Source organism: Sapajus apella, unplaced genomic scaffold (genome assembly GCF_009761245.1).
Source record: "Sapajus apella isolate SASKATOON/1434 unplaced genomic scaffold, GSC_monkey_1.0 scaffold39, whole genome shotgun sequence".
Lineage (NCBI taxonomy): Eukaryota > Metazoa > Chordata > Mammalia > Primates > Cebidae > Sapajus > Sapajus apella.
The window spans coordinates 8,499,477-8,524,738 of NW_022436979.1; positions in this window are offsets into that span (position 1 = coordinate 8,499,477).

Genomic DNA, 25,262 nt, shown 5'->3' on the forward strand with positions numbered 1-25,262 from the left:
TTTCATTATTTTTCTTGTTATTAATTGTTTTTATTGTGTTAAGTTACAGATCCCCTTATATACTTAGTAACTTCAATTAATTACTTTATGCATTCCTCATCACTAACGTGCCCATACTTAACACTGCCACTGAAGTTATCTTTTTCACATTATCATGTTCCTTATTAAACAGTTACAGTGGTTTTCTATTACATTGTCTCTTGTAATTAACTCTTTCTATATAATTAATTCATTTGCTTTTTCTTGGTTTTCCACTCTATGAGGCAACATACACTCTGTTATTTAACTTACTTTTTACCTTTCCACAACCTAAGTGAATATGGTGGGGGGTGGGTGAGGAGGAAGCCTCTTTTTTTTTTTTTCCTTTTTTTTTTGAGACAGAGTCTTGCTCTGTCACCCAGACTGGAGTGCAGTGGTGTGATCTTGGCTCACTGCAGCCTCTGCTTCCCAAGCTCAAGGGATTCTTCTGCCTCAGCCTCTGGAGTAGCTGGGATTACTGGGACCTGCCTGCCACCATGCCCGGTTAATTTGTTTGGCATTTTTAGTAGAGGCAGAGTTTCACCATGTTGCCAAGGCTGGTCTCAAACTCCTGATCTCAGGTGATCTGCCCGTTTTGGCCTCCCAATGTGCTGGTATTACAGGCATGAGCCACTGCACTGGGCCTGTGGGCTTCTTAATGGTTTCCTGAATTCTTGTGTGACTCTTTAAAAAAATGTTACCCCATTCATAAACATTTTGTTAAACATCTGTAATGCAGGTCAGTCTATTTTACCACAGATAGTGAGGATTGCACAGAGATCATTGACAGTTAGACAACAATTGAGTCAAGGTTTAGAGATGGTAAAATCTAGCCTTCTCAGTTCCAGGTAACATTTTTCTTCTCCCTTTGGTGTATCAGAGTTCATTTCCATTTTTTGAAAGAAAACTGTTCTAATTAAATATTTATTCCTTAATAAACATCCTCTTCCTATCTATTTCAGTTATTGATAATCTTTCCTTCTCTAACTTCAGACTTTTTAGCTGAGCAGCTTCCTCACTGAATTGAAAACAACTGCTTCCCCCCACCCCGTATCAGCATTGCTTGCATCCTTTGAAGGTGAAAGGGTATTTTGATCTGACCTAATTCTTCTCTTTCAGGTACTTTAATTTTATTATTATTATTATTATTTTTTGAGATGGAGTCTAGCTCTGTCGCCCAGGCTGGAGTGCAATGGCACAATCTTGGCTCACTGCAAACTTCGCCTCCCGGATTCAAGTGATTCTCCTGCCTCAGCCTCCCGAGTAGCTGGGATTAAGCTGGGATTACAGGTGCTTGCCACCATGCCTGGCTAATTCTTGTATTTTTAATTGAGATGGGGTTTCATGTTGGCCAAGCTGATTTCGGACTCCTGACCTCAGGTGGTCCACCCACATTAGCCTTCCAAAGTGCTGGAATTACAGGCGTGAGCCATTGTGCCCAGCCTACTCAGGTACTTTCAAATGCAATTCTTCATAACATCTCCATGACCTCTTAGAACTTCTTTTCTTGGGCTAAGCGGTGAGGGTAAATTTACCAAATCCCACATCTTCCTTGCAACATATCGATCGCCCTCCTTGACGGTCTCAAAACTCTTGACTCTAGCCTTTTGAATGGTTTTATCTTCATACCCAGCATGGCATATGCTATCCCTTATGTTTTTTTCTCAAATACAGAAATTTGGATTTACTTTTGGAACTCACTGAAATATCACCAAACCAAATCCTGATTTTTGGAATGTTTTATTACATTTTATTAAGTTGCATATTGATTTATATTTAAGATGTAGTTTACAAAAATCACTCTCTAGTTGGCAAAATTCCAGCCTTTGATGCAAATTTTCTGATATGGCTTGCAGAATTATTTGGATTCAAAGAACGGTTCTGCTTGTATTATGAACAGTTGTCACGACGTTGAAGAACATGGAAAAGTGTATTAAGGTAATTAAATGCCTCTTTTTTTCCCCAACAGTATTTTTGATAAAATCAAGCTAGGTTGATTAGTTTAGTGTGATTTCATACTCAGAGCCATACGATACTTGTTGAGACTTTCATCAAAGTGAGTCTAAAGTACAAAATCAAATATATTTATATCTGAGACTAACACAGCCATATAAGTAATAAATCATCTTTTTTTCTCTTGATTACATGCTTCCAAATATTACTTTAAACTTTTCCCCATTGTATTTAAGGAATCATATTATTGTTGTGGTGACTCAGTCTAGAAATAGTAGTAATATTATATTTCAGACGCTTTTGAAGTATACAAAGTAGAATCAATTGCTTAAAAAATATACAAACTATGACAATTTTCTATTGTGAATCCAAAAGCCATTTTAAGTGAACCAGTATTTATATATTATAACAATATCTTCCTACATTTATTGTAGATATATATAACAATATCTTCATACATTTAGTGTAGATATATATTTATCTACAGACCAATATTATAACAATATTATATTGTTTATCTACCATCATACTATTTATCTACAGACCAATATTATAACTATATCTTCATACATTTAATGTAGATATATATACATATATATGTATGAAAACATACTCTTGCATGTTTATATATGTTTTACATATGTATGAAAACATACTATTTATCTACAGGCCAATATTTGGAGCAAATGTTGCTTCCCAGACCTGTTAGACTGCAAACAACTGAAAACTGTGGGGAGAGCAAATGGAACACAGGGTGTGATCAGGGATAGAAGAAAGGTGTTCACAACAAGAAGCAGGTCAAAGGGAGGTAGAAATTGTCAAATTCCACTGTAATAAGAGATACCAGCATTTTTTTTCATTTTTCTTTTTTTTTTTTTCAGAAATCTACACACCTGACATTCCTAAAACTAAGAATGCAATGGACATTCCATGTCAAAGGGAGTTCAGGTCTAGGAAAGGTTCTGGCAGTTAACGTGTAGCTATGCTTTCTAACTTGTAGACTCCCTGTTACTGGATGGAACCAGGACATTGCAGGACTTTTGCAGATATGTTATAAATTTGATTGGAGTTCATGTTTTCTCTTCTGGTGGAGTTTTTAGTAGACTTAGCCCACAGCTAACTTAACTGACCACAGACAACACTTTGCTGCATAGCTTTCAAGGGCATTTAGCTCAATTAGTGAATCTGCGGCACCTCCGTGTAAAATCCAAGGAACTCTAAAAACCCAGCCAAGTCAACCAACATGAGTGTGAGCCAATGCTATGTGAAAAATAATTCCCTAGGCCACTGAATGCTACTTGGCATTGAATAGCAACAATTTGATTTGTATTGCCTTTATGTTTTACAAGATCAAACTCCTTTTTTAAAGAATTTTTTTCGAATATACTTTAAAGAACAATAAACAATATTTTTAAATTCACTGAGGAAATGTTGGAATAGGTATTGTGCCAAACTATTCCAGGCAAAGCATATAAGCTTTTTTCTCCCTTTGATTGTTTCATGCTTTGATCTCAATTTAAGCCATTATTTTTTCTCTGTTTGGCATTTAGCTGAAAAAAGATTTAACTACCCCACAATAAATAATGTCCCCATCTCCCTGAAGTTTTTGGACACTATTACTTTTTAATTTATTTCTCTTAAGAAAGATACATCAATTCTGATTTTCACATGATACTGTGCATTTAAAACAAGATGAGGAAGGATAGTTTAAAGCAATGGAGACTGGGACAATCTTCCCAAATTCCACCTTCCCTCCCCCCACTCCCCAGTTTATTGTAATGATATAGTTTTGATGTTCTGTCCTCTCCAAATCTCATGTTGAAATGTGATCCCCAATCAGAGGTGAGGCCCAGTGGGAGGTGCTTGCCTCATGGGGATTTCTCATGAATAGCTTGGTGCTGTCTTCATGGTAATGAATGAGTTCTCATTCTGTGAATTCACAGGAGATCTGCTTGTTTAAGAGAGGCTGGCATCTTCTCCCTCTCTCATTTTCTCTCTCTCTCTCTCTCTCTTTCTCCCTCTCTCATTCTCTCTTCAGCCATGTGATACACCTGTGTCTCTTTGCCCTCTGCTATGACTGTAAGCTTCCTGAGGTCTCACCAAAAGGCTGACAGGTACAAATGTCATACAGGACAGTAGAACAAATAAAGATGTTTTCATACATTACCCAGACTCAGGTATTTTCTAATTGCAATGTAAAAATGAACTAACACATCTAATATACATTTTGGAGAACTATTGATTGGTTTGGCTATGTCCCCACCCAATCTCATCTTGAACTGTAGCTCCCATAATATCCATGTGTCATGGCAGGGACCTGATGGGAAGTAATTGAATAATGGGGGCAGGATTTCCCATGCTGTTCTTGTGACAGTGAATAAATCTTACCATAACTGATGGTTTTATAAAGGGCAGTTCTCCTGCATAAGCTCTGTGCCTGCTGCCATGTAAGACATGCCTTTGCTCCTCCTTTGCCTTCTGCCATGATTGCGAGGCCTCCCTAGCCATGTGGAACTGTGAGTCCATTAAACCTCTTTTTCTTTATAAATTCCCCAGTCTCAGGTATTTCCTCAGAGCAGTATGAAAATGAACTAGTACAACTTTCAAATATTAGGTATACATTTTTAACAATAACAAAAGGAACACATGCCAAAAATATTTAATTTAAAATCTAGACAAAAAGTTTTGTTTAACCAAGGTGAACAAGATATAATACTGTGCAGTAGTCTTCAAGGAAAAAGCAATAGGTAAGATTGTTTTTAAAAGATTTTTTTAAAATAAGAAGTGCTATATAAATTTTGAGAATCACTAGGGCTTTCCTTTTTAAATATTAATCTCATTTAGTCAAAGTGACATATGGGAGTAATTTAAAACTGAAGAAAACAAAGTATAATTTCTTGCCCTAATGTTCTCTGCACCCAAGTCCTTCCACAGAGGAACATACAGTCAAATCTTTTAGCTATTTTTAAGACATTTCCTTTTGCATTCATACATGTTATACTACTACTATTATTACTTGATTTATGGTGTGTGTGTGTTTGTGTATATGTGGAGAGAAAGAGAGAGAGAGAGAGAGAGAGAGAGAGAGAGAGAGAGAGAGAGACTCCCTCTTGTGATATTAACAATGTAGACCTGTTATATAAGCTTTCATGTTAGTTCTCCATTCTCATACAACATTTTGTATGTTCTGGACTTAATAATTCCTCACTTCATCTGATGTTTTGTTGTCAACATACTGATCTCTAATATATTCTGAAATGTTTCACCTGATGTGTCAAATACTTATCAATAAATTTACTGAAAGTGCAAATACATTGAATTATCTATTAGTTACATTTCCTCCCCCATGCCCCAACAAGAATTTCTCCTTCCAAAGCCTTCTGTTTCCCAGTGCAAAACAGAATTGTTTGTTTGTAGGATAGAAAAGGAATTCTTAAACCAGGAATACAATTACTACCTGCAAAGGAAAGTGTTAATAAATTGGACTGCAATAAAACCAAAAATTGTTTATCAAAAGATATCTTTATGGGATTGGACAGATAAAAGACATATCAGGAGAAAATATTTGCAACTTTTTTTATTTGACAAAGAATATAAATAAATAATACTGAAAGAACTCCTAAAAATAAATAAGCAAAAGTTAACGCCTCTAACAAGAAAACAAAGTGAACAGGAAGATCCCAAAAGAGGGCATCTAAAATGGTCAAAATACTTATGGAAAGATGTTTGACCTATTAATCGTCAGGGAAATACAGATGAAAACCACAGTGAGCAATACCACTGCAAATGTACCAGAATAGAGTTGCCAAATTTAGCAACTAAAAATATAGGACTCCCACATATATTTGAATTTTAGATATAAAATGAATAACTTTTAGCATAAGCATGCCCCAAATATTTCTCATGTAGGTAGACATCCTGCATTTTATCTGGTAACACTAGCCAGAAAGTATGGGATTGAAATAATGAGCAAAACCAAGTATGAGGGGCAATGTGGAAGGACCAGAACTTTCAAAGATTGCTGAGTGGAGTGGCAATCGGTACAAAGCCATTTTGCAGAACTATTTGGCAGTGTAGTTTAAGGTGGCACATAGCAAATCTTAGAACTCAGTAATTCTTCTCTAAAGATGTGCTGAAAATCATGTATATGAATGCATACTGCAGCACTCTATGTATTAAAGCTGTTTAAAAAGATATTCATGTTAAAAAAGATCCATTAATAATAATGTAATAAATGTTGGCATAATCATATGACAGAAGATCAAATACCAGTAAGGAAGAGAACACTTTATCTATCTATACTCAATAGATCCATATCACTCTGAAACATATCGCTGACTGAAAAAAAGGCAGACACAAAATAGTACATTGCATATTGGTTCCATTTGTATAAAGTCTAAAGACAACCAATCCATAGTGTTAGAAATCAAGAAAGTGGTTATCATGAGGAAAATAGTAACTGGGAGGAGGCATAGTCAGAGTTTTGATAATGTTTTATTTCTTAACTTGGGTATTGGTTGCATAGGTGTGTTTGTTTTGGAATTCATCGTGCTGTACAGCTTTTCCATTTGTGCACATTTTTGTGTATATTATCCATCAATGAAAAGTTTTTTTAAAAATAATTAACAAACAGTACTTTGTTTTTAGTTGTTGGATGTGATTGTGATTCACATGACAACTGATTTTTACTGGTGAGTCATAATGACACATTTGAGGTCAGCTGCTGTAAAGAGCTCCTATACCTGTGCACAGGAGCAGAGGGTCTTGGCATTCTTCCTGTCACAACTGGGGGAGGGAAAACAAAAATGACTGTTCTGGGAAAACACACTGGGATGCATGTGTTAGCTTTGTTGTGTATAACTGTTCAATAGGCTCAGGGCATTTTACTCAAGTCTTTTCTCTCTTACTCACTGTTAAACATTGCCTCTCTGACTACCTCTAATATGTGTTCTTGGTTCATCTTCCTAGCAGTTGACTGGATTTGGCTTTGCTTTAAAGATTACATGTTTCCTCTTTGTATGCCATGAGCTTCATGTTTCATTCTTGCTAACACTTAGCATTATCTAGACCAGTACCCCATGCCTTGCCTGGATCCTGTGCCCTTGGATTCTGTTGTTTCTAGGATGGAGATAAAACTTAAAGCTTTACAGTATAAAGAAGTGGCATTACTGTAGCTATAAGGCTGAGGGGTTCCTTTATCTCAGAACAGGAAAGTGAGAACTTACCATTGAGATTCAGCTATATTTATCATTATCACAAACAATAATAACAATTACCTAACTCTAAATGTCGTTGTTTCTGATACAGGGGCTTGGGCTTTTGTCTGGTTGAGGACAAGTTCCTGGTCTCCTGTGGATTCTTCCTAAAATCCCCTAGACTTCATTATTATTTTTAAACTTAGAAATAGACCCCTAATATTTTATGCTCTCCATGGCCCTTTCCTGACCTTCTGTAAACTTGAGTACAAGTCCTCTGGATCATGTACTTTTGTGTGGTGGAAATAATGCTTTGGAGTCAGACAGACTTAGCTTTGTACCCGGGCTGCTTCACTTACGGGCAGTGTGAACTTAAGCATGTTACTCTCTGAGCCTCTGTGACCTCTGAGCTAAAGATGATATTGTTATTTAGAGCCTAGAATTATGGTTAGATTATGTGAAGTGTAAGGCACTTACCACTTTTCCTAGAGTACAGCAAACTTTATGCCCTTCTTCCTTTCTTTTCCATCCCTGCCATTACTTTCCAGTTTACCAAGTCCTTCCTAAATTAGTTGATCGAAAATCCAGAAGTGCATCCATTGTGAGTTCATAACATCACCACCATGTACACATCTGCTTGAACATTTATTTCCTAGAGGAATATCTTTGAGTGATAATCTTTGAATATCTACATTGACTCCCATGCAGGAAACATAAGGAAACTGCAGCTGACTAATATGATGAGAAATATTACAGAAAGTTAGATCACGTGGCTGATGAGGATACACTGTGAATGCTTCAGAGGGGAGGAGACGTCAAGTGAGTGCAAACCCATCCCTAAGGAGGGTAGTGTCAGAAGTATAATCAGTAACACCCTTTTTAGCTCTTCTTAGGAACTTTGTATCTATAGTTTCATTTTCCCCAAATGCTCTCCTCTCACTCCCTCTCTACGACAGAAATCAACAGAAAAGTTATAATCAGTTTTATTTACTGAATGAGTGAAATAAATAAATGTAATAATGAGCAGTATCATGTATAAAGAGTATGAATTTTGCTACAAGACAGCACAGACCCAAATCCATGATTCACCACTTACTAGCCATGTGTTGCTGGAAATTGAATTCAGTTATACTCTGTAAGGCTCAGTTTCCTATCTGTCAAATGGAAATAGCATCTGTCTTGTAGGATTATGCTAAGAAGTAAGACAGTGGTTGTAAGGTCTTGGTGCATTGCTTAATAACGTTTATTACTATATCTCTATGACTCCTGTTAACACTACCTTAGTTAAATGTCTCATCCAGACATTTCATGTCTTGTGGTCAAACGCAGCCCTGTTTTTGTATGTAAAGGGCTCAGAGGCCCCAGTCTTCAATTCCAGAAAGGACACTAGGCTGCTTTTCAGAGATGCATGCTCCCTCTCTCTGCTGATTCCAAGAGTCCTGGTTTGCTGCCCATTTCCACTAAGAATGTCGTTGGAATTGCAGCCTTCCTCCTTCTCAAGCTTCAGAAGCTCTGGGATTACCTAAATCTTCTCCTCTAGAAAACTGGATAAATATTCTCCTCTTTCATATTTAACATTTATATTCCTGACTTAGTGGATTTTACTGCACTTAAATAATTTATATACTCTTCAATCTATAGATGAAAATAATAAACGCTGGCAGGTCTGTTCCGTTATCCAACTTCAAATTCTTCTGGGTTGTGAAAATCAGATGTCTATGTGCTTTATTTTTGTGTAAATGGATTGTAGTTTGTTCCTGAAACTTGTTTTTAATGGCTGAGTCTCATCTTCTGTCACATTTATATAGGGTATGAGTTTAATAAAAACTACAATACTGTACACAAATATTTTTTAAAACCAGAACACATTTTCTCAAAATATATGCCTCCCTTGATGAAATTTTCTGTTGCATTATACAAAAATGGAGCCTCTGTAATAAAATCTGTCTAACTGTTTGTAGTATATGCATTTTTCCCTCTTTTTATGTTTTCCCTAATTTGGAATGCTTTTGTTGTTGTTTACAATGCTTATGCAACCAGTTTATTGCATCAGCAGGATTTCAATAGGCACAAACATAAAGTAACTTTGTTACTTCTTCCTAAATGCTTCTTTTGACTTAATTTGTCAAATTGTTCTTTTCTATCCACGGATGAGGATTCCACAGCTTTGTCAGCTACTCTCAGGAATTAATGAATAGTGTCAGTTTTCAGCACAGAAAGAGCAGCCTAATAGAAAAGGATCCTTCTGTGATCAGATTTCTTTCTTTTCCTTTTTAAAATTTAAGACAGATCTTGTTCTGTTGCCCAGGCTGAAGTGCAATGACATAATCACAGCTCACTGCAACCTCTGCCTGCCAGGCTCAAGTGATCCTCTTGCCTCAGCCACCCAAGTTGCTGGAACCAAAGGCACCCATGACCACGCCTGGCTAATATCTGATCAGATTTAAATCTCCCTTTCCCCAGCTCAGTCCTGTTTCTGGAAAACCTGCAGCAAGAAGTAGGTTTTGGTTTTGCACTATTTCTTCAACTTCCCCTGTATTTACTATGCAACTTCTGACTAGTGATTGAGTGTGAGAGTGAAGATGGGTTACCAGGGAAGTGATAAGGGCACAAAACTTCCTATCTGACTGGCACAGTTATCATTTCATACTGGAAACCTTTGGCATGACAGATTCCAAATGCTGATATTTCTCTTACAAGGCAATCTTGTGGGTTCTTTGAAGTTCCCCTGCTTGGATGCCTGGTCGGCAGTTCCCTGAGGTAGGCCATATATGTTTCAGCTGCCCTCTTGTGACTCTGGACCCAGCCTTGGCTTCTGGAGGCTACCTGCACTGATGCCATCTGTTGGGTCACTTAATTCTAGACAGTACTCTCAGATAACTCCTTTTCAAAGTAGCAAAATCCTAGATCTTTTCCTCGGGCCCTCATCTGGCCTATGGAAAACATGACTTGCAGCCATGGAAGGGCAGACGATGCTGAAATCACCCCCTTTGCTTCCTGCCACAGGTTTCTCTAAAAGCCTCTTGACTCTAGACTTCTCAAGCATGCGTCGGGTAGCAGACGCTACATGTCTCAAATTCAGAATTCACCAGACCATCCTCCATTCATTCTTTTCACTTAGCATGGGGATTTAGTGACAATGACTCACTCCTTTTTTCCCCAGATTTATTGAGGTCTGATTGGCAACACTGTATAAATTTTTGGTGTACAATGTGATGATTCGATAGATAAATAGATAGATTAGCTAGACAGACAGATAGATGATAGTGAAATGATTACCACAATCAAGATACTTGATACATCTATCATCTTGGTTACTTTTCTTTTAAATGCTGTGACAAAGACTCTCTTTGTACAAATTTAGCCAGGCTTCTCTGAGCTCTCTTCTTAACTAGATGTCAACCTTGGCCTATTAAGACTTAAACGACTTTCATATAGTTTCTAGCAGCTCTAAGTTGCATCCACAAAATAACCTTTGCTCCCCTTAAAGTACCTCCTGAGAAAACTCAAGGCTGCCGAAAAAATGTACTGTTTGTTCCAGCCAACACCTGAGAATAGGGCCTCTGTCTGAGTCTCCTGAGGAGAATAGACTCTTGCCTTTGATAATTGTTGGTTAGAGGACATAGCTGGCCCCATGACATTTACGCTAACTAACTCTTTGTAATTTTTGACTTCCATAATGCTACTAAGTCCCCAGTTCCTCTCCTTACTCCTCACTCTCCCTTTAAAACACTTGTTCATCTCTGTAAGTTCAGTTCACTCTGGAGCCTTTTCTCTATTGCCGTAGCTATTACTGATGAAAATCTGTCCTTACAACTTTAGTGTCTAGCTTTGTTTATCTTTGACCTTGGGGCTGAAATTGGAAAGGAAAGGAAGAGTCTATGAGATGTTGTCACCCTGAAAATTCTTTCTCTGAAGAAATTCGTGCTCTGCTGACTCTCCATTTTCAAGCCTCTTTTTTGATACATTTTTTAATGCATTACCAATGAGTTTAAAACCCAGGAGACTTTTAAAAAATTGTCTTGGCTGGGCGCAGTGGCTCATGCCTGTAATCCCAGCACTTTGAGAGACTGAGGTGGGCGGATCACCTGAGGTCAGGAGTTTGAGACCAGCCTGACCAACATGGAGAAACCCATCTCTACTAAAAATACAAAATTAGCCAGGCATGGTGGCACACGCCTGTAATCCCAGCTACTCAGGAGGCTGAGGCAGACGAATCGCTTGAACCTGGGAGGCGGAGGGTGGCGGTGAGCCAAGATCACAGCATTGCACTCCAGCCTGGGCAACAAGTGCAAAACTCCGTCTCAAAAAAAAAAAAAAAAAAAAAAAAAATCTCATTAGCAAGTTCCACGTAGATGCTGGTACTTCTTTTTAGACTATATGGGTCCTTACAATCATTTATTCTATGCAATGGACACTCAATTGAAAGTAAGACAAAAAAATATGTTGTATATTTATAACAAAATTGTATGCCATGAATGGCATAAGAGCTTATAGCCAATTTCTGATAGGTCACATATTAACCATAATTTATTTGAAATCTTAATATTATAAAAGGAATATTAAGCAAATTTTGGAGCTCTGAAAGTATTATTGTTTGATATACCTCATAGTATAGCACATATTCAATTGATATCACATGATACTATCACATAATATGATAGTAATGGTATATCAATTGAATATGAGCTATATTATTTTCTCTTCTTTAAAGTTTGAGGATCTTCTTTTTCTATTAATTGTACCGACTTATGTGAATATCTTATTTTCCTTTATGATGGCATGAAAATTATTAAGCCAAGACTTCTATGTTAGCTATAATTATCAATAATATGAAAACACTCATTCTTGAACAGTATAAACATATTTGAAAAGCAATTTGTAATAACTCTTAAAATAGATATAATCATTAAAATGGTAAATGTCTACTGTAGCAAATTGAAAAAACATAAATACATATGATGATATTGAAAACACCAGTAACTGGTGAAAAATCATGGGTAACTTATTTTAAATTTTGATGTATATTTTCTAGTTTCTACATTCATAGTGCATATTTTATTTCTGTTAATGAGATAATATTATGTATTTGCAGTTTATCCTACTTTAAAATTTAATATATATCAGAATTAATCAATAGTAGTTGAGAACATGGCAAATACATATTAATGGCTGAATAAAAGTTTATCATATAGTTATGACACCACATATTTTATTGTGTCTCTACTATTTCATATTTATATAGTGCCCAGGTTTTATTACAATAAGTATATCAATAATTTCTTTATACATAAATCAATGCATAAAGCTTCTTGTATTACCTTAGAAGGTAAATCTTCACTGACTGAATCAAAGATCAAAGACTGAATATTTTGCTTTTCTTGAAAGATATTTACAGTTTACTTTCTACGTTCTGTTAGTAGTATATGAGTGCTGCTATTATCAGACTCTACTAGATTGAATATTGCTTTCTAAATCTCAATGCTTTTACATGTGAAGATGGCATTTTATGATTTCCATTTTTGTTTCTTTGATAATCATGCCTTTTAAGTGGCTTTCCATTTTCATGAGTGTCTGAGCCAATTGAAATATTCAATCTGAATGTGCCTTACTCAAAATTAGATATTTAATGAGAATCTTTTCTAGTAGTAAAAAAAAAAAAATTTTTTTTTTTAAACCGTGATGGTGGACTGGTAACTAGGTGTCTGGGAATCCCGGCCAAAACCGTGTCAACTATGACTTATGTTCTAGAACTTTGTGGTCTTGACTTTTCATTTATTTTGTGTGTAGCAGACAACCAAACTATTTTCTAAATGCATTTCTGGCCTTATTGTCAGCCTAGCCTACATCAGCTCTATGGGAAATCAACCCTTGCTTTTCTTGTGAGTGTCGTCCTAATGGCCCTTTTCACCCTAGTGACACAACATTCCTGCCTGCTCATCGCAGCGGCTGAATCCAGTGTGCAGCTTCCCCAACAATTGCTAAACTATCTCCATCATGTCTCATCTCACAGATTTTGGTGCCAGCCAGCAGGCAGCCTATTGGTAAAAGTTGGAATGTCAGGCCCAAGGAGCCCTACTCCAAGCTTCCATGCACTGCATTAGTTGAGCTGCAAGCACTTCTAACTCAGAAGTCCAAGTTTAACCTTCACGAGATTGTTTCGAGTTTCTAGATTTTAATAACATCAGCCTCTTCTCTTTGTTTCCCCATCCTAATTATATTAGCTATTTTCTATAATTGCTACTCACCATGGTTCCTTTCAATTCCCCTTTTATCCTTTCATGGCCTTGTTAATATATATATATATATATATATATAGAGAGAGAGAGAGAGAGAGAGAAGAATTCCGTATATTATTTTCTCTTTAAATAACTGATGAGATTTCTCTCTCTTGACTGGACCTTGAGCGATACACCTAGATAAATGTAATAACCAAAAATTGGACATACTTTCTTTATTGAAATGTCTAATGCCTATTTTGAAAAGGGCCAGACTTTTATTACTAATGTGCATGAACTTTGAGTTACATTCAGATTGTAGTTTGAGATGTAAAATATTATATTATAACACATTTTAAAGTTGAGTAGATGAAAATGGCAAAACTAAAAATTAGGGGGTTTTATAGGATAGAATATTTTTCATCCATTTTGAGAGAAATTATTAAAATTTGATGGTTTGCAGATGAAGAAAAAGATGAAAATAGAGTTTTTAGGGAGAAATCTAAGGCAAAAGAAACATTCTCAATGCTCACTGGTTCAGATAAATTCTATGGTCTGGAATGTCAGAAACCTAATTGATTCTTATAGCTGGCAGTCATTAATTTAAGACACAATGACATTTCACTCACTTATAAAACTGGCACCATTGGCTTTCTGATATAGTTTTCCGGGAGCAGTGTTGAATTTCCCCAGATGCAGTCTTACTCTTTTGTATGACCCAATATGCTCTAAGAATTTACTGAAGAACAAACAGAAAAAAAGGTTATTTTGATCAGGACCAGAGTGAATGCATGACTTCAGCTTCTTTAACATTGTGCCCAACCTGATCCACATATGTTAACATTAACTTATAGAATTTTAGTATATTGAAGGACTAGATCAAATTTCTTGTATTGATTGATGCTTGCCATCCTTGGAAGGCATGTTAAGTCCCAGAAGACTGAGAGGCAGGTTAAAATAACCTGTTAGGTTGACAGTTGACATAAGCCACTACCCATTTACGAAATCATGGAAAATAGAACACTTGGAAAGAAGTATTCCTAAGGGTACTATTGCCCAGAAACAATGTAGTAACCAATCAGCAACAGAGGAATAGAACTCAAAAATCTATACAGAACTGTTGAGGGGAGAAACGTGAAAAGCAATTCTTGACGTAAGAACAGGCAGCTGTTCTAAAATGTTTGATGAGAGAAAATAACATGTAGATGATATATAAATGGATTAAAAACTAACAAACACTTATTCAGACACATTTATATTTGTGATACTTGCTCATTTCTGAAAACCAGATGATTTATGCTGTGGATAGTGCTCTAGGGAATTTTGTTTTGCTTTGCTGGTGCTGTTGGTCTGGAGGTTAGGGTGGTGCAGGACATACAGAATATGAATTTGTAGCGGTGAGTAGCCATTTTGTTTTTGATTTTTGTATTTACATGCAAGTTAAAAGTGAAAGCATGGTGTAAACTGAAAGATGACTTTTTTTTCTTATACTTGAAATGAATTAGGTAATTTTCCACTTTTTAATTTCTAAGAACATGATGACAGAACTATTACTTCACAAATACAGAGATGGAAGAACATGGAGATAAATGATGTAAAAATAATAAAAATATTCACATAGGAGTACACTTGGTTGACAAAAGCTTACTGTTTTGGGTAGAGTTTTATAAAACTAATATTTTGCCTATTAAAACTTTTTCAGTGCTTTCTCACCTGTGATATTTGTGAGTCAAAAATCAGCATGCTTGATACAAATATTATTTCTGCATTAATTGTATAACAGTTTTTTGGCAGAGTGAATTACTGATTGTCTTACTTTAAACTGCTACCAGATTCAAAACCATAGCTATTTGCTCCTTAGTACAGCAGAAACAGAAGGGACAATATTGCTATTTAAGATTACATTAGGTCTAGAGCCTTTTATAACTGGACAGTTATTCATTGCCCAAAAGTCAGATTGATGAAAGGAGCAAATTTTAGAGTCAAAAGTGAATGAGTAACTAAGAAAGACTCATGCTTTCCTTCCACATTACATGTTCTGGTTGGTAAACTGTCAGTAGAGCTGGTTTTCAGTTGGAAATTTTCAAGAAACTCTACCCGGGTTTTGGAAATCCTTAGGATCATGGTATCCTCAAGTTACAAGAAATGCATAAACAGAAGAATATAAATTTTACATTTGATCACTACTTGCTTACCTGAAGCAAATAAGCAAATGCATTATACATGCTAACTGAAAACTCACATAAATTAAAGAAATCTTCTTGAGTGAAATTACTATTTGATCTTATCCGATGTAGAAATACACAGAGTTATTCCTCCTGTTTCTTTTTTTGCTTATTAAAACAACACAGAATGCTTAAAAATTAGGAAAAAATCATAAGCAACCAATCCTAGAAAGTAACCTATTATTTTGTTTATTCCCTTAAGGGAATTGCTTTCATATATAAATATGTATGTTAGTATATGTGTGTGTGTGTGTGCATATGTATATATAAATATGTGTATATATATGTATATATATGTGTATATATATGTATATATATGTATATGTATATATATAATGTAATCATAATCTTAGTGAAAATAGCATTTTTCATTGTAGTATTTTCCAAATTATTATTGGATAAACATTTTATATGTCATACTAATGACAATGTAACATATGCTATAACTATATACTATAAGTTACATAAATTACATAAAAAATAGTATAGGTACTATATATTCTATAATAATTATATACTATATTTCTTGTTAGAAAACAAGGCTTCTGATCTTTTTTTCTATTAGAGAAATTGTTTTGCTTATAGACATTTTGGGCTTGCACTTTTGGATTTTTATCTAAGCTGGCAATGATAAAAGGCCTGTATGGGAATGAAATAGCTTGGAACTCATTAATGCAGTAATCTGATTCGTCAATGTAAATCAGCCAGAGTTGCTAATGTATTCTTCAGCTGAGCTGGTGCTTTCTTTAATATGTCCTTCCAAGAATCGTGATAAAAAGAGCAGAAGGCACTTCAGGACGATTCTATTTCCTGACTCCAATTTCTGATTCCCCGTATTTTCTCTTTTGCCTGAAACTTTTTACTTGTGGGGAGAATCCCAGGTAAATATGGAAATATCACTGTGGAAAATGAAAACATGGCAGTGGTAAACTCTGAAATTGATGAATATTTTGGGTTTAGGATACTAGTGGCCTCAGTTATGAGCCCAGTATAAATGGGAAAGGAAAATGTAAATAAACAAAACTAAGAAACTCTACCCAAGGTAGAGAGCCCAACTTAAACAAATCAGATTCTATGAATGTTTTTCCCCTCAGAGACTCTTAGGTTTCATGATCAAAACAGGTTAAAGGAAGAAAAAGAGGAACATTATTGGTTGCATTGTAGCATGTCCAACTGCCATTGAAATATTGAACATGTGGAAGGAAATATATTTTGTCTAAATCTAAGAAAAATTATTTTTGATTCAATAGGGACTATTTAAAACAAATATTTGGCTACTTCATAGTGACCTGGGACTAACAAAATCCATTTTTGCTAGTTTATCATAGCTCAACTTGGATCAAGCTACCAAAATATTATTTTAATGAATTTTATTGGTCAGTTTCAACTCAAGTTAAATATCAACATATAAATTCAGTTTACCTAAATCTAGTTTTATTTATAGTATACATATGGCTAGTATATATTTTTGAAAAGCACCTCCTAGTCACTAAATACATTTTTAAGATAGTTTAAATTTGTTAAGTAGACTTTTCCAAGGAGGGTTTCCATGGATTTTTGAAAATAAATATGTCCTCAAAATAGGACATTATTAAGATATTCTTCCTGATCCTCTCATGACAATTTCCAAAACAAAAATTGAAACTTCGTTTGACCTCTTGTACCGTAGTGTTTGCCATGTATTCAACAACTAAATTATATTAACATCACAAAGAAAACATTCAATAAAACAGCTGCCGTGGAAAATTGATTTTGAATGGGGCATTCCAGAGTTTAGTGTTATCGTTAGCATCGAAATCATATAAAACTTCAACTCTCATAGGCTGTTCGGTACACAAATTGGCAGTTTTTATATATTTTTTGTTTTGTTTACAATTATATGTTGATTAAAATTATTTATTATTTAATGCAATACAAAATCATACCACTTTGTTGCTTAAGTGGAGTTATGACTAGAATATTTTTCTAGTAAGAGAATCTAGACAGGAATCCTTTTTTATTCAATTTAAACTACAGAAAAGATACTTTAAGCCGACACAGTGGATTCCTGCAAACTTTAATTTGATTCATAAAGAAGAAGCCCCTTGGCTCACGCCTGTAATCCTAGCACTTTGGGAGGCTGAAGCGGACAGATCACCTGACATCAGGAGTGAGACAAGCCTGGCCAACATGGTGAAAGTCTGTCTCTACTAAAAATACAAAAATTAGCAGAGTACGGTGGTGGGCGCCTGTAGTCCTAGGGAGTCAGGAGGCTGAGGCACAAGAATTGATTGAATCCGGGAGGTGGAGGTTGCAGTGAGCTGAGATTGCGCTAATACACTCCAGCCTGGCGACAGAGTGAGACTTTGTCTCTCTCTCACACACACACCCGTTATTGATATAATATTTACTTCTTTGAGTTGGCTTTAATTCTCCCCACCTTCTGCAATTGCAGGGAACAGACTTCATTACATCACGTGAAATCTACTTGTCCAGGCTCTGGTACTTGGGTTGCCTCCAAGGGTGGGACAGCTTTCCCCCCTATGACGCTTGCTTATGGGAAGTCTTAAAACCAGGTTGGAGCAATTCACTGAGCAGGGTGCTAAGTTTTTGTATTTGTTTTTTTCATAGAATTTTTTCACTGATGATAATTTTATCCCATCCCAGCTATGGGATAAGATTATAAGCAAGAGTGTGTCTTTTTAAAGGGTTGTACAAAGGCACCGATAGAAAATTTATTCTAAATTTCTTGTATCTTCCCAGATATAATCAGATGACTTTCTCATGTTTTACATAATATTACCATAGACAATTATTTAATCTGTAGTTATGGAATTAGATGATAACAGTAGCTATTCCAGGTAGCTAACATTTATGTGATATTTCCTGTATTATGTAAAACAGTGTCAACTAAGTACACCACAAAAATCTAGGTTGGGAGTATTGCTCCATTTGGTAGATGTGGCAACTTACATTCCAGCTCAAAGAAGTTTAAGTAGCCTGCCCAAGGTCACCCACAGGGTAAGTAGCAGGGCTGAGATGCAGACCCAGGTAGTCAGGCTCTGACAGAACATGCTATGATAATCATTAATCTTTGATAGTTTCTCCTTTCATAAGCTGAGATTTTAAAAATAACCTGGAATTTTCTATCTTATGTTTTCCATAATTTAAAACTAAAGACTTTCCTTATAAGGGCTAGCTTAATCTCTTAAACAGAAAGTATGGTATTTCTGAGGATGAGTGTGAACTGTATACTTTTCAAAAGATTATTTATTATACATGAGATGACTTAGAATCTCTGGCTGAGAAGAGATAGGGAAGAGGCAAATGTGGTATCTGATCTGTGGCCCAACCCTACTCTAAATGAGACACTTCCCTTCATCTCCACCCTTTCTTAGTAGAATGATAAATATTTATCGGTACTTGCTAAATACCGGGCATTGTGCTAAGCCCTTTGATAATAATGTATCGTGTAATTAATATCCTTTGCATTTTATAGATAAGACAACAGAAGCTTAAAGGGTTATGCAGTTTGCCGGCTCCTCCGTAGTCCATAAGTGGCAAAGGAAGGATTTGCCCTCCAGTCCGAATCCAGAGCTTGTGCTTTCAGTTGTACCAAATTTTCCACAATGTAGATCTGGCTGAAGGAAGACTGAATGCATTAGCCCGTGGGGACTTTGCTGCTTTATAAGTTCTGGGATGTGACACTCTTGGCGGAGTGACATTTTCCACAAGGCTGGTAATGTTGGCAGGCAGCCAGCCACTCTTATGTGGCTTTGCAGTAACAGACACCAGCATGTTCAGGGAAGGAGGAGAGCATACACGAAACTCCCCTTGTCAAATCTGGGGAGGACTTGAACTGAAATCTCATAGCAAATGACAGCAAATACTTCATCAAATTTTAATATTCATGTGAACATACCCTATGTGTATTCACATGCTTTTGTATAGCCTAAGGACATTTGAATTATTAGATACCCTTTTACAACATGAGGTAGTAGAGCTTTGTTGGATTCAGATTAAATAAATGCCTAAACAAAACAAGAATCCTCAAATTAGGTAAAAGCTGTATGACCAGAGGAAGAAATAAAGTTGTAGACTATAGCTCACTGAGTCCCCTCATCTCTCCTTTTGGGGTGATGATTTTTTTTTCCCTTTCTAGTTGAGAAAATTCCAAACACTCCTAATTGGGAGGGTATTTCTATGCATCTTTAAGTGATTCCTTTATTTTTCCCCCAAATTTCTTAACTAGGTATTCACGGCTACTCCTATATGTCCATCCGTATTGTTCTCTGGGACTATGATCTTCCTTTGACCTAAGCCAACTTCTCAGCCTTCTCTTTGAAGATTTGTGTCCATGGTAATGTATGTGAAGGCAAGTAGTGCACGACCTGGCCCTCAACTCTCCACAATTCCGGGCTTTCTATCTAAGAACGGTTGAGGGCAGTGATGTCTCTGAAGGCAGGGACTAGAGGATTTATCTTGGAGCTTTGCTTACCTAAAAAGTACATTGTATTTTATGCTTATATGAAGTGGCTTTGGGAAGGCCATTGGAGAGAGTGAAGGGATTTGCAGCCTCAATGATCCTCCCCCAAAATAGAGTATTTTCATCTGGAAGCACGGATTACAAAGCTTGTTGAGATTAATCTGAGTCATTCATTGTGATATGAGAGATCTAAATTTGAAATATCTGGCAGGTATCATTAAATAAATCATGGAAAACATATTGCTTAACTTTCGGTTAATAAAATTTGAAGCCTTTTTTCCCTATACCCACTCCCGCACTTTTTTCCTTTAATGGGACCGTAATATTATATAATCACTCATCTCTGTTAATATTAGTAGAATAACTTCTACTTAAGTACCACTTTTTGTTTGTTTGTTATTTGAGACAGGGTTATACTCTATCGCTCAGGCTGGCTGGAGTACAGTGGCATAATGATGATGGCTCATTACAGCCTTGAGCTCGTGAGCTCAAGCGATCCTAACGCCTCAGCTTCGGAGTAACTGGGTCTACAGGCATCCACCACCATGCCTGGCTATTTTTTTTGCTTTAAAAGTTTTTTTGTAGAGACACCATCTCACTATGTTGCCCAGGCTGGTCTCAAACTCCTAGCCTCAAGTGATCCTCCTGCCTCAGTCTCCCAAAGCAGTAGGGTCCTAGGCATGAGCCACCACACCTGCCTCAAGTACTCCTTTTTCTCATTTGACTTATTTGAAATGATAGCTGCAACTGGGTTACGCCATTCCAATATCCATCCTGTCCTTCTTCTACTGTATAGCTGTGATGGAAGTCAAATGTTGAGATCCCCTCTTCAACTTTAGGGCTGAGCCCTGATTGTTCTAAGGCAGTCAGAGCACTCCCCTGTCTCTGCCACACTGTACCTTTCTTGGTTCGTGAAGTAATCCTGGCAGAAACCATTTCACACATGGCTCCCACAGATTGGATGTCATGAAGAAGGAACCAGTTGGAATTGAGCTTGGACTTTCTTATGGTGATTGTGAGGATCATCTTGCCTCTTCTTGTCCTTGATATGAATGACATAAAATATACCTAAGGCTGATAGCTTCCTCCAAGTAAGAAGGGGTACTGAGGAGGAAGCAGGCACATGGAGAACAACAGAGTGTAAAGAATCACAAGGAAATAGAGTGTGAGCCCTGATGACATTATACCAAAAATCTACCCCCTCCCCAGGCCTTTGATTATGTAAATTAATAAATTATCTTACGAATTAGGCCTAATTTTTTTTTATTACTGGCAATCAAAAGCATCATCACTGGCATAAGAATGTACAGACAGTGGCATTTTGGTGTACTTCATAGGAAGAATATAGTATTTTATCTTGGGTGGGGAACCTTGGGATTTGTTTTCAAAAATTTACATATGCTTCTTCATTAATATTTAAAATGTTTAGTAGAGCAGCAGTACATACTGTTGTGATTATACTTGCTTCAAAAGGAAGTTGTGATGCAGAGAAATTGAGTAACCTTGTGATTCATGTCATAATTATGTAAAGTTAAATAATTAGAGAAAATAGTGTGCAGGGAGATAGAGTCAAGTAAGATGTAGTCTTTGAAATGCAAACAAACCATAATGGTATGGAGAACACTCATTCTATTTTTGTTTTCTCCTTTACAAATTTAAGAAAAGAAAATATATAAGGTCTTATACTCAGAGATAAAATGTGTATATATTTATTTAGTCTCATTTTAGTGCCTCAAACTCCACAGCAGTTAGACCCCTTTCACGCTCAAAATGTTGAAGTAAGAAAAAGAAACACACACAGTCTTAGTTGCTAGCTGGCCACGGAGGAAGATTTTCAGTAAGGTGATAAGATGAAGAACTTATTAATATCTTCTCTATTATTTCAGTGATTTTGGTTTGTCACATTTACACATTATTAATGGATAATGGACAGTACTTGCTTGTTTTTGGTAATCTGTTATTATAGTTTTTCAAAGGAATCTAGCCACACAGGGGCATTCATCCCCAGCATGGGGCTAAGCCAGGGACATGCCTCAAAATGACCAGAATAATCCTGGTTGAAGGGGCTGTGGCCACAACATTAGCTTCTAGTTTTTAATTTTAGCACATGACTAATGTCACAGAGCTATGCTTTCAGCCTGCCTGAGACATGATTCATTAGCTGACTGCCATCCTATTGTTCAAACTTTCCATCCTGCAAATGGAGAAAATCAGAGTACCCGCAAGTCCCAAGAATTTAACGAATGGGTTCTCAATTCAAGCATTTATGTGGATTAACAGGACAGGAAACACTCTCTAGAGAGGATATGTGGCATTTTCAGTCTCTTCGTCTTACTTGCAAAATGTTAAGCCTCAGTGTATGGCCAGTATCCAAACTGCCTCTTCACTGCCTATGTCTGCCACTTTAAATTATTTCCTCATAATTTAAGCCATAATTATTTCACCAATTTATATTCGGTGGCATTGTTCAGGTTACTCATAAGAAAAATTGTATTAAGACATTTTCTCTCACATCAGTTCCTCTAAAATAAAATGCATTAAAATTTCTTAAAGACAGTAAGACTTTTCATGGTTGACCATATGTAATACTGAGTCATCATATTAATATTGATTAATAATAGCTTCCAGATTGACTACCAAATCATCTATTATATTCAATGACATTGGCTACTTGTATACTTCGGGTCCTTAAAGAGATGGGCATATTCTTGTAAAATCTTGTACTAAAGTGCTTGTATTATAATTCAAGTAGAATTCTTATTTCTGACTTTGACCAAAAAGATATTATTGTATCATTGTTCAAGGTTGTGGAAGTATTCTGGTTTCTAGTTTTCCTTAATTTGTCTTTTTGAATGCTTCATTCTGTTACGAAAGATACTCTTACCACTCTGAAACTACTTTTCTCAAGATGCCATAACTTGAAAAGCCAGCTATATGCATATTATCGAACTAGATTACATAGTCACAAATCTGAGGTCTGTGTCTTTGTGAGCTTTATTAAGAATATCAGGTGCAATATGGAAAGGTTGCAATTTCTACTAGACCCTTTTTCAACATTTATATTTGCCTAAATTGACTCATTGGCAGCAAATCAGAGACAAAGATAACTATGCACACTCTGTCCTATTAACAAAATGTTTTAGGGTTGCATATATCCTTTTTGTTTGGACAGGTAGGAGGTCATTTTTTTTGTGTGACCTGACACAAAAGAGGGTACTCGAGATTAACAAGGCTGTTGGTAAATCTGGTAAAAACTCAGGCGCTCTTTAGGACCTATGTTTGGTATATTAAAAGGGTACCATTTTCCTTCTTACGTTTTCAGGATTTTCCTTATTTGTAGTGTCCTGCCACTTATACACACAAGGTTCCTTTGTGGTAACGATGGAATCGAGATTCCTTCTAGAAGAAATCTGCCCTTTTCTGCCCACCCCCACTGCCAGTTACATAAGAGAAGGAGATTGAAAAATGTGAACATTATACATAAAAACTGAAATCAGAGTATCAATTTTGTATTCATCTACCTAAAAAACAGTGTTAAAGACAATTTTATTTAAGAATTTTTAATAATTTTATCAATAAACCAAAGTATGCTAGCCAAAATTTTCATTTTCTACATTTGTTTTCAATCATTTGTGTGTATAAATATGACATGTAATTACTGCCAAAGAATGGAAATTTCCTTGTTCTGTAGTTTATAATATTTTTCTGGTGTGTAATATTTTGTCTAATTTGTGAAACATAATTTATTTGAACATATTCACGGAGTTGTATCTGTAAGTTTTTTAAATGCAATTTTGCTTTACAGGGTACCACTAGGATGAACAGCTTCATGTATAAAGCTCTTCTGCTTCTTTAAAACAAATTTCCAGGAGAGGGATTACTAGATCCTAGTGAAGATAATTTCGGTTTCATTTGATCCATTTCTAAAAGAACTGCTTCAATTTACTCTGTTTTGAGCCGTGAGCCAATGCTCCAGCATCACCAAGTGATGGTTAATATTTGAGTATTGCCATTCATGCTGTCACTCACCAGATATTTATGCCAAGCAGTCTCCTAGGAGTTGGGAATACATCAGTGAACAAAAACAAGGGGAAACATCTGCCCTTGCGGAGAAAACAACAGTGTCTATTTAATACGGTCCAAAATAGGCCATAAAATTGGTCCTTGAAGAATTACATTCTTTCAATTGCTAGTGAGAATTAACATTTTTTCCTGTGTGTTTATTTACCATTAGCATTCTTTTCTGTGTGAATTTTCTGCATATTCTGAAGTCAGTCTTCAAATCAAGGATTCCATGGTCATTGTGGCCTACATGACCTAAACCAATCTCTCCAACATTTTAATTGGGCAAATGAGCTGAGACAGTTGACAGTCATCTCTGTTCCTTATACCCTGATCCAGCATTTGTATTTCAGGTATCTGGTGACACAAATTTCTGGTAATGCCTTACATCTGATCATCACTTCCTGAAAAAGATAACCAAAGTTAGTGTAATAGGAATATTAGCAGCCTCAGCATTCAGTCACCCAGGGAAATCTACATGTTTAAGTTTTCATACTCTGTTTGGTTTCCTGGAATGGATTAAATTGATGATGTAGACTTCAACTGCTTAGAAATATCCATTTCTGCCCCATTTCCTGCTGCCTGTTTTACATATGTAGAATTATTTAGTTATCGTGTTGGATGAGTCTGAGCTATTTTCCCAGCACGCTGTGCTGTAGTGTGAGCATGCTTTCTAGGGAAAAAGGTACAGACTGAACAGCTTATCATCAGAATCTGTGTTGACTGAAGGAAGGATGGCAACAGTTTCCTGTCAGATGATTTTGTCTCAGATAATTTGGCTGTGAGCACTCAAAGAATAAGGAACAAGTACCCAGGGCGTAACGCATAAAGGTGAGTGCTATTCATTATTATATGCCATCATTATAGAACATCGTTTTGATGACAGGAAAAATGAAAGTCACACTAGGGACCTACAGCCATGTTAGGGTAGATGATTTTGCATAACACTTCTCTCAGTCCTAAGAACCCCTATTCTCGGATGTATTTTGTGGACTAGCAAGTCCATGAAACAAACAATGGAAACGCAGGGACCATCTGCATGACAAGTCTCTGGCAAAATGAGGACAAAAGACCAAAATACACTAGCTGAACCCACTTTCCTTAGTTGATATTGAGATTTCTGTCT